The following is a 16,859-nucleotide window of genomic DNA, read 5'->3' on the forward strand; positions in this document are numbered from 1 at the left end:
GGCCAGGTGCTGTTACACTGCTAAATAATATGCACTTTTATTGGCTTAGATGTCAGTCAAAATATGTTTAGCTCCTACTTGTCATTTTGGCTCTGTGAACTATGGAGTTTTGTAGGTGTCACCAAATGCAAATCTGCTGTGCCATGCATGTGCCTGGTAATTTACGGGTGATTGACATTCATCAACATATGCAAGCGAGTATGAAGAAAATCAGTGTTTTCAAAACTTTTGTAAACACAGTAGAACTTTGTAGTTTGGTTTAGATTACAAAAATGTACACATTTACACACAACTTTACTAAAAGATTGATAAATGAGGCCGAATGTGGTGATTTTATTTGGTAAATTTCCATCTCATTCCCCCTGAAATTATTTCCTGACTCCCAGTGCTAACTTCAGAACACAGATGTTTAGGAACAATTACTTCATGAGTAACTTCAAAGGCATCCACAGAATACACCACAGAGGGCAAAAATTAAATAGACTTGATGGATTCTGAAATCTGTATGAATTGCACACAAAATACTCAGACATCTACATATATGCCATATGAAACTCCTACAATAATTTTTACTGCTGCGTGTGAACACAAAGACAGAAAGAGACAGAGTCCATTCAATTCCACATAACATTGCTGCTTGTGTCTGTCTGTCTGTCCACGCGATGGTGCACGTAATCCAAACCAGATTTCGACACCGTGTCGCTGTGACGATGAACTTCAGCGTTTTATGGAACTCGCGGGTGCGCGCGCAGGAGAAAACAGTGGAGTGTCTGCGGAGAAGTGTGGAGTGTCGAGTGTCGCCCCGTACCGAGGTCTGTTCTATTGAAACGAAGAAATTGTAAATAGGATTAACTGTAAGCCTAACTGTAAACCTTTAAAATAATAATAATAATTAAAAAAAAAAACCACCCACACACACAAGGACGAACACACATCACTGGACGTCCTCGCCGGACACGAAGAATTTTCCGTATAAAAGTTTCAGGTATGTGTCCCTGAAGGTTAGTACTGGATGGAATGTTAAATTTCACCAAAAAGAGTTTAACTTAAATATGTTAGCTAAATTTACGTAACTTAAGCAGGCAATCTAAGTATGATAACGAAACTGTACACTCTATTGAAACTTCCTGCTAGTGCTAATGTAACTCCCGTTTCCCTCACAGAGGAATGAGAGAGAACCTGTTCCTTCATGTCCGAGTTTAGGACCTGTTACAACTATCTCATTGACTCGCTAGCGATTTTTATTTATTTATTTATTTATTTTACCTGGTAATGGTCCTCGTTTATTAGACGTTTTTAAGTCAAACCCATCAAATATTGCTGTTTGTTGGTGCTTCCTCTACGAATGAAAATTCAGAAAATACGCAAATAAACAGTTAGCGAAAAAACGAGGCATGTTAACTCAGGCATGCAACTGCGATTGCTACCAAGGTGGCTAACCAATTTAACCAGGACGAAATATGTTCTCGAGTAGAGTTAGAAAATTCAAAGGACGTGTTTTGTAATGAAGCAACTCGAATTTTTATCTACAGAAAAACATGTTGAAGTACGTTTATTCTAGCGACTACTGGCAGGTATAGTTATGAAGTTGGCTAGAGGTATTGCAAACAGGTATTTTACTTGTTCGCTTTAACTCTAGACAGCTTTTTACAAGTCGTTCACCCAATCTTTAACTCCGTGTCAGTAACGTTTTCAAAATAATGTTACGTTCGATGCATTTTACACGTCGAACAGTTTCCATAAGGTGCGTCAACTGCTTAGGTAAGGTCTCATTTTAAAATTAGTTTTTTTCTATTTCCGGCAACAGCATTTGTCAACAGTAAAACAATTTTCCCATTGTATAGAATAATAATCTTTCTGTGAGTATGAACTGCTAGTTATCACCGCATTCATTTATATAGCAAATACACTCACTGGCCACTTTAATAAGAGCACCTTGTGTAAGGTCAGTTATTTTTACAAGTGATATAGCTAAAACATACACACAGTAGTCATATCAGAATAAAACCCTTTCCTGACACCTAAACGTTTAAAACAATTTCTTGTTAATAGTAATCAGACAGTACGCTTACATGGACAACAACGCGGGGACGTAATGATGTGTGCCATTAATCGATCTATGACATGTAAAACGGGAACATGACAGGAGTATTCTGAACACGACTCGTGTAAACACCTTAATCACAATATTGTCTTACTCAGGATAAAGTCAATAATTAGATTACTGCTGTCCATGTAAACATTGTCATTGTCAGTGAACTACTAAATTTGTATACAAGTCCATGTGTGAGCATTATACACTCACTGTCCACTCTCACCTGCTGTAAACCTGCTCATTCATGCCATTATCCAACCACCCAATCCTGTGGCTACAGAAAAATGCGATCTCTTACTGTCCAAGTTTGTGTGTATAAATTTTGAGGTGGTAATTACAAAGTGGTGTGTGTTCAAGTCATTTTGGAAAAATCAGATATCATGAGAACTTTGTTTGGTTTTAATTTTTATTTATTTATTTATTTGTTCTTATAATGGGTATAATCAACAACAGGAAGTAAATTTTGAAACAAAATAAATAACTGAACCATTAACATGCATAATTATTACTTAAATCTTATTGTCTGCTTCATATTGGGAACTTCCAACACTTTTTGTTATTGACATGCCCCCCAACTTGGAAAGTTGGGGCTCATAGGAAAATATGAGTTCCCGAATATTAATTATGACATTGTAATGGCATCCATGTGCGTTCACCTAATAATGATCACATTTCCTGTAGGACTTGTAGGCAGCATTAGTTTTTGCCATGGTTGGTGATGTCAGACGAGCTGGTTTCCGTATTTCAAAAACTGCAAATCTCCTGGCAGTTTCATGCACAATAGTGTCTAGAATTTACAATAAGATGGTAAGAGTCAAATATGGAAATACTTCGCGTTTGAGGTGGATGACAACAAACATATAATTGATGCTGTGAAGCCGGTGTGCAGCCGATGCTATCGTTCATTTCAAACAAAGCGAGGAAACACCTCGAATTTGGCGAAGCACCTGAAAGACGGGCCTTATATTATGTTTGTTTGAGGCAGCTGCTTTGTGGCCGTGAAACCAGCTAACGTTATGCTCCATGTAATGTTTGCTATAGCCAGTTATTTGTTAACAACGCTAATGTATTGCAATGTTATAAACTACTTCCTAATGGGCCACCATGCATCGCCATTCAGCCTGTGTCCTGTCAGCAAAATGTAGCCTAATGTCACTAAATTATTGAACTGTTAATGGTTTTAATATGGCCTGCCACCATAACTGTGAATTTAAACTAATGCTTGCATTCAGAGTACAAGGTGTGTGTGTGTGTGCGCGTGCTTAGGAGTGTACCTTAGCACTTGTAGCCTCTACAAGTTAACAACTTAATAAAATGACCACTTTATTAGTCATTGTCAAACAGTATTTGATAACTAAAATATCCCCCCTTTTCTTTTTGCCAGTATTAGCCAGAGGAGGATGTCCTCCAGGAGAGTTTTTAATAAAAATTTTTTTAAATTTATGTTTATACCACACTGTGGTATCGACTTTGGTATTGAGTATCGTGTACTCTTTGTGGTATTGGTACAGACTACTAGATTTTTGGTATTGTGACATCACTAGTAAGTAGAGTGCGCAGGGGTTAGCATGGCCTGCCTGCAGTCCTGACCTGTCTCTGATTGAGAATGTCCGACACATTATGAAGCACAAAATAAGGCAATGAAGGCCCTGTACAGTTGTGCAGCTGAAGAAATGCATAATGGATGAATGGACAATTTCTGCTTGCTAAACTTAACCAACTGGTGTCTTCAATGCCCAAATGCTTAAGTGTTATAAAAAGAAAGGGTGATGTTACACAGCGGTAAACAGTCGACTGTCCCAATTTTTTTGGAGTGTGTTGCAGTCAGTATATATTTTCAAAAATAAATTAAATTCACTAAGTAAAATAACAGTTATTATTATTATTATTATTATTATTATTATTATTATTATTGTTAACAACAAGAAATTGTTTTAAAGGTTTAGGTGGTATTAAACAGTGTTTTTTGCAATTACTTGTGTGTGACACTTTGAATAATCACAGACCTGACACAGTGCTGATTGTGTAATGCATTTGTAACAGCATAGCATCAGAAGGAATGTACTGTGACATGAAAAAATATGAGAAATGAGTGTCTGTCTATATTTGATTGTGAGTGAGAAAATGGGCATCAAGGTGTGCGTGCTATTTATTTTGTATATCCTAAAAGAACCAACTCAATTTAAAAAGAGTAGGCTGATCTTTGTGATTTTGTGTATGAAGAATTTAGATAGGCTCAATGTACGAATGTTTATTTGCACTTGGCAAACACTTATTAGGAGATGTCTTATACATGTTGTAGGCACTCCTTTTGTGGAATGACTTAGCACCATTCAGATATTCAGTCATGATCATACTCATGTTTTTATGTGCCACTACTGGTTCAGTGGATGAGTGCATTCTGTTGATCAGAATGTTCAAGCCCCAGCTCTGCCTAGCTGCCACTTTTTGGCCCTGGGCCCTTGACCATCTCTGCTCTAGAGATGCCATATCATGGCCGACTGTAGATTCATAAAAAGTTGAGAAATGCAGAGAAAATAAGTTCCGTATAACCTTTATACATTGGAATGGAATGGAATTTCTCCAGGACTGGTGCAACACCGCAATGGTACAGTGGCACAGTACACAGGGCTACATAAAGTGCCGATACATAGCAGTGTGAGAAGAGCACAAACAGTACAGTAAATACACAGCACAAGCACATTACCTTCACCGGACAACAGAAACAATTGTTCTTGCCTTCTTGGCTAGGCAGGTAGAGCCTAGGAGAGAACTTCTGTGCACACCAAGAAACTTGGAGTTTTTTCTTTCTCTACACTTGTTCCATTTATGTGCAGTGGCGAGAGGTCCATTCGGGTCCTTCTGAACGATCATCTCTTATCAACATTAAGAGACAGATTGTTGTCTCTACACCATTCTACAAGCTGCTCAACCTCCTCCCTGTATGCTGACTTGTCATGGTTGCTGTAGTATCGTCAGCAAACTTGATGTGATTGGAGCTGTGTATAGCAGCCCAGTTGTGGGTCAGCAGTGTAAACAGCAGTGGACTAAACACAGCTGTTGTTCAGTGTGGTGGTGCTGGATCCTGATGGACTGGGGTTTCCCAGTCAGAAAGTTTAGGAACAACTTGCAGAGGGAGGTGGTCAAACCCAGCAGGCTCAGCTTTTGTTAGTTGCTGTGTGGATGATTGTGTTGAATGCTGAAGCCTGTGAACAGCATCCTTACATAATTGTCCTCTTTGTCCAGGTGAGTGAGTCAAAGACAGGTGGATAGAAACAGATATACTGTCCTCTATTGAATAGTTAGGGTGGTAAATGTACTGGAATGGGTCCAGGGTTGTGGAAAGACTGCTCTTTGTGTTTTGTGGTTAACTGCTCAAAGCACTTCATCATGACGGTCATTGAGGCAGGTCACAGATGATTTTTTTTTTTGGGCTCAGGGATGATTGTAGTTGTCTTGAAGCACATAGGGACAACTATTTGGCTCAGGGAGATATTGAAGTTGTCTGTTAGGACATATGCAGGTTGATCAGCACATTTCCTGAGCACCCCAGCCAGTGGGTTAGCCCTGGACAGTTTTTTCCTGATGTCTACTGCAGACAGAGTACTTGGTTCACTATATTGTAATTGTATATAGTACAATAAAAGGCTCTAATCTAAATATACGCACATTCATTCAACAGACAACAGTAAGAATAAGGGGAAGTAAATGGGAACAATACATTTCTGCTGACTAGGAGGTGCTTTGTTGGAGTTCTTTTTGATATCTTCAAAAATGTCATAAGGTATCCACAAAACAAGAACCTGAAATAAAACAGAATTTACAGACTTTAATGTTGTGAATTCTTTATATTTCCAGATTTTTTGCATTAACACTGATGTCTGCTGAAAATTTCATTTGAATAGCCTCATTAGAAATATATTTATGGAAAAAAAATGTTGATGGATTTAATACTTATTTCCCCCACTCTATGTTCTAAAAGGATCATGAATAGGATACGAATAGCTTGTACAAATGCTCCTAAGAACTATTTATGAATAAATCCGTTCTTATCTAGCTTGATAACTGAGGCACTGTAGAACCCTGTTGTGTGAGGGCGTGGAGGGAGACTCTTGTTCTGTGTTTTAGTTCGCACTTTTCATCCTACTTTCAAAAACTCAACAAAAAAGTACAAATTAACAGAAGAGAGTCCGTCATAGACTTACGTCTTTTGCTCCACCATGTACACGCGCCGTGTGTGTGTTAGAGCTGCAACAACTAATCGATAATAATCGATTATGACAATCATTGTCAACAAATCTCATTATCGATTAGTTTGGTCTGTGGGCGACACGGGGGAGATTTACTCATTACGTTACTTCCGAAATCACACTTTGGAGAGTAAATACAGAAGTTGTGTCCCAAATGAAGTACCATACAATTACACTATACACTGTGTACTCTACCGTCTAGTGTGTGGATTTTAGAAAGGTATTATCATCTGAAATATATCACTAGCGTTTTTTTTTTTTTTACTAACCGGAACGATAAACCGCTTCTAGGTGACAACGCATGACGTCATATGCACGTTAGCATTAGCAGACACCCAGATTCATGGACAATGACTTTCTTCAGTTTACTTTCTGTCAGTGTTACCTTTTATTCCCAACATGACCTCAGTCTCTATCAGATGAAGGCGAAATCGTCACGTGACTGAGGAAGAAAGTCCTCTAAGGCAGGGGAACATTTTATTAGGGCTGCACAATTATGGCCAAAATGATAATCCCGATTATTTTGATCAATATTGAGATCTCGATTATTTATCACGATTATTCACTGTTTTTAGGGACAACATATTTTTATTGTACTTTCACATTTAAATAAACTGACCGCTGCTTTCACCTCCATGTTGTGCTACATTCCTGCCAATGTGCAAATTTTTGCATCAAATTAGACTGATCATTAAAGTGCATCATCTCATAGAAGCAAAATATAAATAAAATTGTACCCAAATTATAGGATAAGTAAAAATGCCATCACTCAAATGAAAATATGCATCAAATATAACAATATGCAACTAAATGAAAACAATTCAGGCATATGCAGAAAAGGCAATAACAGTGTTTACAGGAGGAGAGATGCAAGACAATTTCTTTTAGGAGATTACAAAAATTTAGGAGTACAGTTGAAGTTTAGTATTTATTTATTTATTTTTTAGAGATGGTAGCGTTAATGTGCCACAATATAACACACAAGTAGGCATGAGAAAACTTGAGCTTGTCAATTATGACGTAATTTAGGAACATAGTGCATGATCAATAAAAGATGGCGGCTGTGAGATCGGAGAGTTGAGAGAAGCAGATGATGTTCAGTGTTACTCGTCATTATAATGGCTTCTCTGCAGTATTTACATACTTGTTTGGTTGACTGAGGAGATGAAGAGCAGTGTGAAAGTAACTGTTGCTTGGTGTAGATGCATTTTGGACTTCCTGTAGTTTTTATTCTGATTGTATTATACAACAATGAACAGGTCACTCGCACTGGTGCGAATAAATATTTAGTCACAGTTGTAAATGCGAGTGAAACGGTTGCACTGTAGAGCCCTGAGTTTATATGCAAATTTGTCTTTCTTATTATGGTAGTCACTGAAAGCACAGAGACACACAAGTAAACTGGCAATAATGAGACACTGGTGAAAATGATCATGTGTTACCTGCCGGTTCAAGCTGCCTCCTTCACCACATACCCCGCCTTGACCACATATGCTCGACTCAGGCTGGGGAGCCATCCAGCAAATGGCGAATTTTTCATTGTTTCATGAGACCTTGTAATAATTCCACACATGACTGCAGCACTAAAGTTTAACATCATTATGTGTTTTACGTGCTCACATGTTTTACATCATCAAATTGCGATTGATTCGTCAGCTCGGCCAAATTTAGAGACTACCGATCGAGTCATAGATGTGATCAGGGCTGCAACTAACAATTATTTCGATTAATTCCCTTTCGATTATTTTGATTAATTCCCTTTCAAGAACCTTCAAACTAACTGTTCCTCAGTGGTGGAATGAACTTCCAACCTCAATCCAGACCACAGAATCTGTCACCATCTTCAAGAAACAGCTAAAGACCCACCTCTTCCGTGAACACCTAATCAACCCCCTAAAAAAAAACCCCAACAAACTCACTCTGGCACTTACACCTCTACTCTGCGCACTTTGCTTCTTCTAGAACTCAATTAATGGATCTTGTATGGAACTACTTGCATTGTTCTCTGCTTGATATATCGCTTTGCTTGTATTTTCATATCTATAAGTCGTTTTGGATAAAAGCATCTGCTAAATGAATAAATGTAAATGTACATTTTCAAAATCCATTAGTTGGCCGATTATTTTTTCGATTTATTGACTAATCGGAAGGTGGGGGCAAACTCTCGGTACCATTTTTTTCATTTATTTAAAATTAAATCCTAAATCTACTTCTGTATTAATGTGGTTCTCTGTTTTGAGGCTTTGACTGGGTTAGAGTTTCTGTTTATTTAATGTTATTAGTGTTTTTTCCTCGGCTTTACATCCTACACTGTTATTATTTGTTACAAGTCTTTAAAAATTAAGGACATTATATTTGTTATTGTGCGCAGACTGTTTATCAGACTTGAAATCAGTAGGGGCCTTTTCTTTTACTGGAACTTTTTGTCTTGGTAATTTTTTTTGGTTAGTTCAGCTTACTCTCTGAGTTGTTTTCACATTGTGGACAACTTTTGGTTATTGTGGGAAACACTGCTGTCTCATTTGTTTTATGGAGACTTTGGGTGTGTGTGTGTTTGAGGGATTGTGAGAGGATTGTGCTTTGAAAGATGTGAACTGGAACAGAGTAATGTTATTCAATTGCGAATCTGTTTTTAGAGGATCTAAACCTAACATGGTGAACAAATTATATTATAGAATTCAGCCAATTTTATTTGGGTTATCTCATACAGTGTGGCAAGGAATAATCTGGAAAGACCTTTGTAATATCATAGTCTAAAATGGGATTTAAAGAGAAGCGAATCAGTAAATGAATCACATGAAAATGTATCACATGAAAATGAATCACATGTAAATGAATAAATAAATTACAAAGAGGAAAAAAAAAATTTAAATCCACAAACTGAGTGCTACAAATATAAACTTAAGACTAAAACTTTACACAACTATTTGTCCAATTAGATAAGCCTGAAAAGACCACAATACACTCACACACACCAGAATATATATATATATATATATATATATATATATATATATATATATATATATATATATATATATATATATGTGCGTGTGTATGTATGTATGTATGTATATACATACATACATATTTAAAAAAAAAAAAAAAAGTATTTATTCATTAGTTTTTATGGATGCACAAAAAGCACGGAATTAAACTACATTTATAAATTAATAATAAAGACTCCCTTTCACTGCACCTTATGATTTCTGTTACTCACTGCTTTTAGGCATATTGTTTTACTTTTGATCATAGTGTTTTAATTAGTCATTACAGATCTTACTTGCGCTCCCACTGCGTGTGAGGAGCAACCCAGCCTCGTTATTAACAGATCACTTCCGTTATAATAAATGTTAACTGCAAGCGAGCAAATACAACATATTATGACAAACTTAAATTAAACTTTGTTTGTATCTTTCTCATTTGTAAGTCGCTTTGGATAAAAGCGTCTGCTAAGTGAATAAATGTAATGTAAATGTAAACTAAACCTTTTAAGCAACTTGCTTGGATACAAACATAAGTTTGTGCTCGTGCATTACTGTCGTGCTTCGGTGCTACACAAACTCTGCTTTATAAAGTTTGATCTTCAGGGTGTTTAATATAAAATGATACCCTGCCTTAAAGGACTTGGAGGTCACACACTTTCTTCCTCAGTCACTTGAAGATTACAACTCCATCTAATGGTGACTGAGGTCATGTTGGGAATAAAAGGTAATGTTGACATGAACAGTAAACAGAAGAAAGTCATTGTCGGTGACTCTGGGTGTCTGCTAAAACTAGTGGCATCACATTACATGCGTATGACGTCATGGGCCACTGACTAGGAAACGGCTTAATAAAAAACTAATGTGTTCCATTTGAGATGATACTACCTTTCTAAAATTCATACACTAGACCAGTCACATAAGGTTCTAAACCTTTTGTGAGCTCTGGACCCCTAGCATATTTCGAACAATCCACAACGACCCCCTCACTCCACAACAATTATTGGCTATATGTTGCTTTATTTTAATAATAATAATAATAATGATAATAATAAACTTTATTTTATAAAGCGTCTTTAAAAACAGTTTCTCAAAGCGCTGAACACAAAATAAGCAGTACACAGAATTTTTAAAAAAATAAAAGTTAATAAGAATAACAACAACAATAATAATAAAAGTAGACATCAACAGTTAAATGCAAGTTTAAAAAAGTATGTCTTGAGTTGAGCTTTAAAAATGCCAAAGCTCTGAGCTTCCCTAAGTTCGATAAAATTTAATCAAAACATTTCAAGATTTTATTTTTTACACTTTCTTGATGGTGTGACATTTAATTTGAGACTCTCTTGTTTATTTTATCCATCAATGTGACACTTGAACTTGTCTACCACTCACAGGTTTTTGCAAATGATTTAATTTGTAAATAAATTAAAAAGGCAGGCCACAATTGCTGCTGTTTTATCAATTTAGTGAAGCACCTGCCCATGGCCCATGCAAAAGCCCAGATACCTACCTCCACCCGCCCAGCTTACAGTGCTGTGAAAAAGTGCGGTGATTTTCTTCTGCTTTTGTATATGGGTCATATTAAATTGTTTCAGAAATTAAAACAAAATCTAAGATAAAACAAAATCAACCTGAGTAAACAAAAAATACAGTTTTTTAATTATTTAATGAAACAAAAATGTTATCCAGTACCAACTGGGCCTGTGTGAAAAGGTATTTGCCCCTGTAGTTACTAATTCCCAAAATCTATGAAACTGCGTTCATAATGGGGTTCAGCTGGACTAGACACACCCAGGCCTGATTTCTGCAAACCCTGTTCAATCAAATCAACACTTAAATAGAACATTTTCAACAGCATGACGTTGGTTACAAAGTCTTATCCATTAACACACTATGCCAATAATTAAAGAAATTCCAGAAATGATGAGAAATAAGGTTATGCATCAGTCTGGGAAAGCTATTTCAAACGCTCTGGGGCCTCTCTTGCAAGTCCTGACTTGAACCAATTGAAGTGCTGTGGCAGGACCTTAAACAGGCAGTTCATGCTCTAAAACCCTCTAGTTCTGTAAGAAGACTGGGCCAAAATTCCACCACAGGCCTGTGAAAGACTTATCTCCAGTTATCGGAAGCATTTGGTTGCAACTATTGCTGCTAAAGTTGGCACACTGAAATTTTAAGTTTAAGGGGGCAGTTGGTTTTTCACATAGGTGATAGGTGTTTCATAGCTTTTTTTGATTCAATAAAAAATCATAAGAACTGTATTTTGAGTTTACTCAGGTTGCCTGTGTTTTATGTAGTATTTCATTTGAAGATCTAAAACTATTTAGTATGAGAGATGCACAAAAACAGAATAAATCATGAAATACTTTTCATAGTACCGTACGCTCTCTCTTGACACAAAAATCATAAACAAAGACAGGAAACAAAATTAAATTAATCAGTGCAAATAATAATATATAATACTAAATTATATTTTGGGCACATGGTAGATTAGTGGTTAGAACGTTTGCCTCACACTGCCAGGGTTGGGGGTTTGATTCCCGCGGCTGCCCTGTGTGTGGAGTTTGCATGTTCTCTCCATGCTGCGGGGGTTTCCTCCCCAGTCCAAAGACATGCATGAAAATGGTAGGCTGACTGGCATGTCCAAAGTGTCCTTAGTGTATGAATGGGTGTGTGAGTGTGCCCTGTGATGGATTGGCACCCCGCAACCCTGAAGGATAAGTGGTATCGGAAATGGACGGATGGAAATTATATTTTTGCTGATTGTTCTGTTTACTGTTTGTCTTTCACTGGAGCTTGAGTCTTTTTTTTGCCTTTGTTTGTCAGTTCTTTGAGCTGCAGTTGTGCCAACTTTCTCTGCAATTCCCTTTCTTGAGTTTTGAGCTTCTGTTCATTCTTTCTATACTGCTTCACAGTGGGAGACACATGGTCATAAAACTCCTTATGTGTTTTGAAGTTTAAACCCCCTACTTCCTCCAACTTGCAAACTCGCGTTTGTGACTGAAAAGTACTTTGTGCGACCATGAATAAATATTTATTCGCACCGGTGCAAGTGACCTGTTCGGTATAATACAATCGGAATAAAAACTACAGGAAGTCCAAAATGCATCTACACTGATCAACAGTTACTTTCACACTGCTTTTCATGTCCTCAGTCAACCGAACAAGTGTGTAAATACTGCAGAGAAGCCATTATGATGAGTAACACTGTACATCATCTGCATCTCTCAACTCCCCGATCTCACAAACCACCATCTTTTATTGATCCCACAAAATGTCCTGAACCTGTGACTGTGACCTGCTCGTGTAGACACAGTGGCATCGGGCGGAGTAAATTAATAATAATGCTAACGCTACAAGGTGGGTTTAATTCAGACTGCTTTATTAAATAATTCCTCACCAATCATAATCAAGAGTAGCAACTGTTCAGGCTATAAACATACAGTATGCTGCTGCTCTCCTTCTTCACCAACTCTCAGCGCATTCACTTCATTTAAACACAGGGTTGCCAGATATTACTAGAAAAGTCAACTCCAGTTTCCATGTTTTGATTTATCCCCCAAAAAACACACTATTAACAACAGACATGGCAACACTACTGGGGGAACCGATCTAAAAGGAACAACTGATAAACAAACAAAAATAAAACTATTAAAATGTAAAGACAGAAAATGTGCTTAGTTATAAATAAATCATTTAATATAAAAATATATATACTATAATAATTTCATAAAATATTAATAAAATGAGAAATGAGATAATGTTTAATTAATATGGGCTGCATTTATTATCAATTTGACATTAAGCTTAGTTCACTGTTTTCTTAGGCTATTAGCCTTTTTCCTAATATGGATCATTTTTGTGTTAGTCTACTTTTAATTAGGACTCTTAATTGTTTAATATATTTAAAAATAAATATTTTATGCTTGTTTATTTATCAATTAACCAATAGTATTTCTCATTGCTATTATTTTAACTCGCTTAACAGTGACCATGAGCAGAGAGCTTATATTTAACTGTTTATGACAGACCTCCTGATTAAATCTTTAAAAAAAAAGATTGGTGTCTGGATTGCTTTCGGTCGTAAAAATCCTGATCAGTGCATCCCTAATGAACACCATTAAACTAAAGCGTTTTGCATCTGATGGGTAAATGAACTCACCCAATCACATCCTATATGAGATTATTCAGATATATACACAATATACACAGAGCAGTTCGAATCCTGGCTCCAGCCCAGAACCATGACAGTGGAAAATGTCTAATAGTGTAGATTTAAATATATTTAAGAGAAGCAGACTTCAAAGTCTGAACATTTGAGGTTTATTGTATTTGTTTACAAGGTGGAACAGATTAACAGTTGTTTTTTTACATACAGCCTGTAAAATTAACTGAAAAGATTAAATTTAGTTTATCAGAAGGTAAATTAATGTGTCATGGCTCACACTATGTTCCTAAAGTCTGTCATAATTGGCAAGCTCAAGTTTTCTCATGCCTACTCGTGTGTTTATATTGTGGCATATTAACGTTACCATCTCTAAAATTTAAAAAAACAACAACAAAAAAAAAACTAAACTTGAACTGTACTCCTAAATTGTTGACTGTGCTCCTAAATTTTTGTTATTAGGAACACAAAGAAATTGTTACCATAGAGCTCTGGCCTAACAGGAGTTTTTTTTAGAATTCAGTCAATGTTAATATGAATTAATAATATTCAATAAGTTAAGAAATCTTACTTTAATCTTCAGAATTTATAATGTGTTAATGTTAATTTGAGCAATGTGTGTTCTGTTTATGAGACCAGTTACTGTGAATCAACTTGTTGAAATGGATAAAATAAAGTTTTTATTTGCATTTCCTTCAGAATTGTGGAATTAATTATTGTTAATATAAAAGAAGGCATAAAAGGCAGAACTATCGGTATCGGTTATCAGTCTCGGCTGAGAAATTTATCATCGTAATGTGTGTGCATCTCTAATGTGTGTATATGCATGCATGCATGTATGTATGTTATAATAAAGCAACCAGTGCCCATCAAGTCCATGCTGACCCAGCGAATTGGAGCGTCCAATTACCAGATTGACATGGTGCTTCAATACACTGAGCCGGCGATAGGAGATACAGAGTACCTCACAGCAGGCGTTGTGAGTGATTTGGGGTCAGGTAGGTCATGCTGACAGGAACTCACCTATGAAAGAAACAACCACCCTACAGCCCCCAAACTAGGGACAACACCAAGGAAAGGAAAATAAAAGTAAAGATTAAAGCAGAGAAAATCCTTAAAGAAGCAAAGAGCATAGACTTATTTTTAACACTTAGAAGCACAGACTCACACACACACACACTTCTTAGGGTGGTGCCAAGCTCTTGCAGACACACGCTTGCACACACACTCACTCCTCTGGCACAGTGCCAACTTCTCGCCTCTGTCTAGTTACACCCTCTTTCCACTAATACAGCAGAGTGTAGGTTCACTGTTTACCAAAATACACAAACATTTATTTTTTTTATTCTAAGCTTGAGTGTCAACTTTTCAGGTGGCCTATCTGTTTAGACCATATTGATCCACTTCCTTAACATAAGAGTGGTATCCATAGGACTTTGCACACTTTCTCTTTTTCTGTATATTTTACTGCTGTCCATCAAGGCCCACTTAACAGCAACAACAGATCATTGCATGCAATTATTTCTTTTCTCAGATAAAAACACCCTCTTCTTAATTTGGAGAAGCCTTTTAAGAGTGTTTTTACTGCCTCAGGCTGACCTACAGCAAACCACACAAACTAATTATCTTAAAGCAAAATTGCTTACCTTTTTTCAGTGGCTACTGTTTGTACAGCACGATTCTGCGTCAGTCTGCTGTCGCTTCTACTTCTTGGCTCCTTTCCAATCTTGCCGACAATGGCAGTTTTTATCTGATGGAATCTTGTTCAGCAAAAATAAAAACTCTTCAGAGTCTTGAGGTTTTGATGCCAGAAAATAAACTTTATTACGAAGCAATAGATCCAAGATGTCCGCAGTGCATCTACCAGACTCCATCCTGATACACTCCTTTTTTTTTTTTTTTTTTTTTAAGAAACTTAAAACAAAAACACTCTATAGCTTATCTCTGCTATGTGATTACACACATGTCCTTGAACATTGGTGCGTCTTCTCTAACGAGCACCTTGCTGCACAGATGGCCTTATCAGTCCTTTGTGTACATGCACATTCTGTATTTTTTAACTTCTGCAGTTCGTACAATAGAACACTCAATTCAAGTCTTGGCAATAGTAGTAGATACACGTTAAGGAATAACAGATACCAAGCTAGCAAAACGATACAGAACAGGATCAACTGTATTCGAAAAAGATACAAACTGCACAATTTACTGCCCTCCAGTCCGAGTTCCTCCCTCTTGGGAACCACTATTGCCAGAGCCACAGGAACTGCCTCTATCCAGTTTTAGGAGATTGTGGTGTTCTATATGAAGTGCATCACCTCTATCCATTCACCTGACCTCACAGTCGATTTCTTTGACTCATTGTGTGACCTCAAAGGGTCCTTGCCTCTTTGCAAGTAGTTTGTGGGTAGTAAAATGAGTACTTTATCACCCAGTGCAAATTCTGAATACCCCTGTCATTCAGTCAGGATTGTCGTTCTTGGGCCTGGCGCAAGTTTTGCCCTTCGGTCCAGAACATACTGAATTTTGTTTCTGATATTAGAAGGTGCCTCCTTCCAGTTTTCCCTAATGATGTCTAAGATGTCATAATAATTTGAATGTTCGTGCCACTTATCCCAACTTACGAATCATATTTATAAGCTGTTTGATCAGCCCATCCATCTGTGGATGGTAAATGTTGGTGTGAATCAATTTAGTCCCAAATAATTTGTAAAGATTGCGAAGTGTCTGTGATATGAACATAGCGTCCTGCTCAGTCAGGATTTCTTTCGCATAATCCACCAGGACTAGCACAAAGCAATAACCTTGTGTGAACATTTCTAATGGCCAGACATGCTCCATGCTAATTACTTTGAAGGTGGCCTTGATTTAAGGGTTATAAGTGCAATGGCTCTTTTGGGGTTGCCGGTGGATTCACCAGCTGACGTTTAAGATATGCCGCACACCACCTACGAACATTACTGCGAATACCCGGCCAAAAGAAAGAGCCATTAGATGGCTTAGTGTTTTATCAAATGCCCAGCCGTGGAATTATGATAAGCTGCATGCAACAGAAGTTCTTCTTTAGGTTGAGTGTCCTGCATCACTCCATATGACCTGTCCTTAATAATCGGAAAATGCGGTGGTCCGACCTCTGAGGAGCACAGATGCTGCATGCTTGAAGAGCTCCAAGAAAGCCTCCAGATCATCCATGGAGGCCATTTACATGAATGTCTATCATCATGCGTTATCTCCCGGTTCAACCCGTCTCCTCTCCACTCACAATATTCACTCACGAACTGAGAGAGAAAACGTGATCTTCCGAGAAATCTTCCACTAATTTGAAATGACACTGCAAACGTCCGTGGGGATTTACTGCTGTAAAATAT

At 37.2% G+C, this 16,859-nt stretch overlaps 1 protein-coding gene across 9 annotated transcripts in view; it reads left to right on the forward strand.

Annotated features, from left to right (window-relative positions):
* Positions 1 to 731: 731 nt before the first annotated feature.
* arhgap12a (Rho GTPase activating protein 12a) overlaps positions 732 to 16,859 on the forward strand; it is an 84,816-nt gene continuing 68,688 nt past the window's right edge. For 6 of the 9 annotated variants that reach the window (XM_047162682.2, XM_017495225.3, XM_047162685.2 and 3 more), the window contains exon 1: positions 732 to 985. The gene's annotated coding sequence lies outside the window, so the exon portion shown is untranslated. The remainder of the gene's footprint in view (positions 986 to 16,859) is intronic. The other 3 variants (XM_017495223.3, XM_047162686.2, XM_047162684.2) reach the window with 2 other exon arrangements.

Source organism: Ictalurus punctatus, chromosome 20 (genome assembly GCF_001660625.3).
Source record: "Ictalurus punctatus breed USDA103 chromosome 20, Coco_2.0, whole genome shotgun sequence".
Classification (NCBI taxonomy): Eukaryota; Metazoa; Chordata; class Actinopteri; order Siluriformes; family Ictaluridae; genus Ictalurus; species Ictalurus punctatus.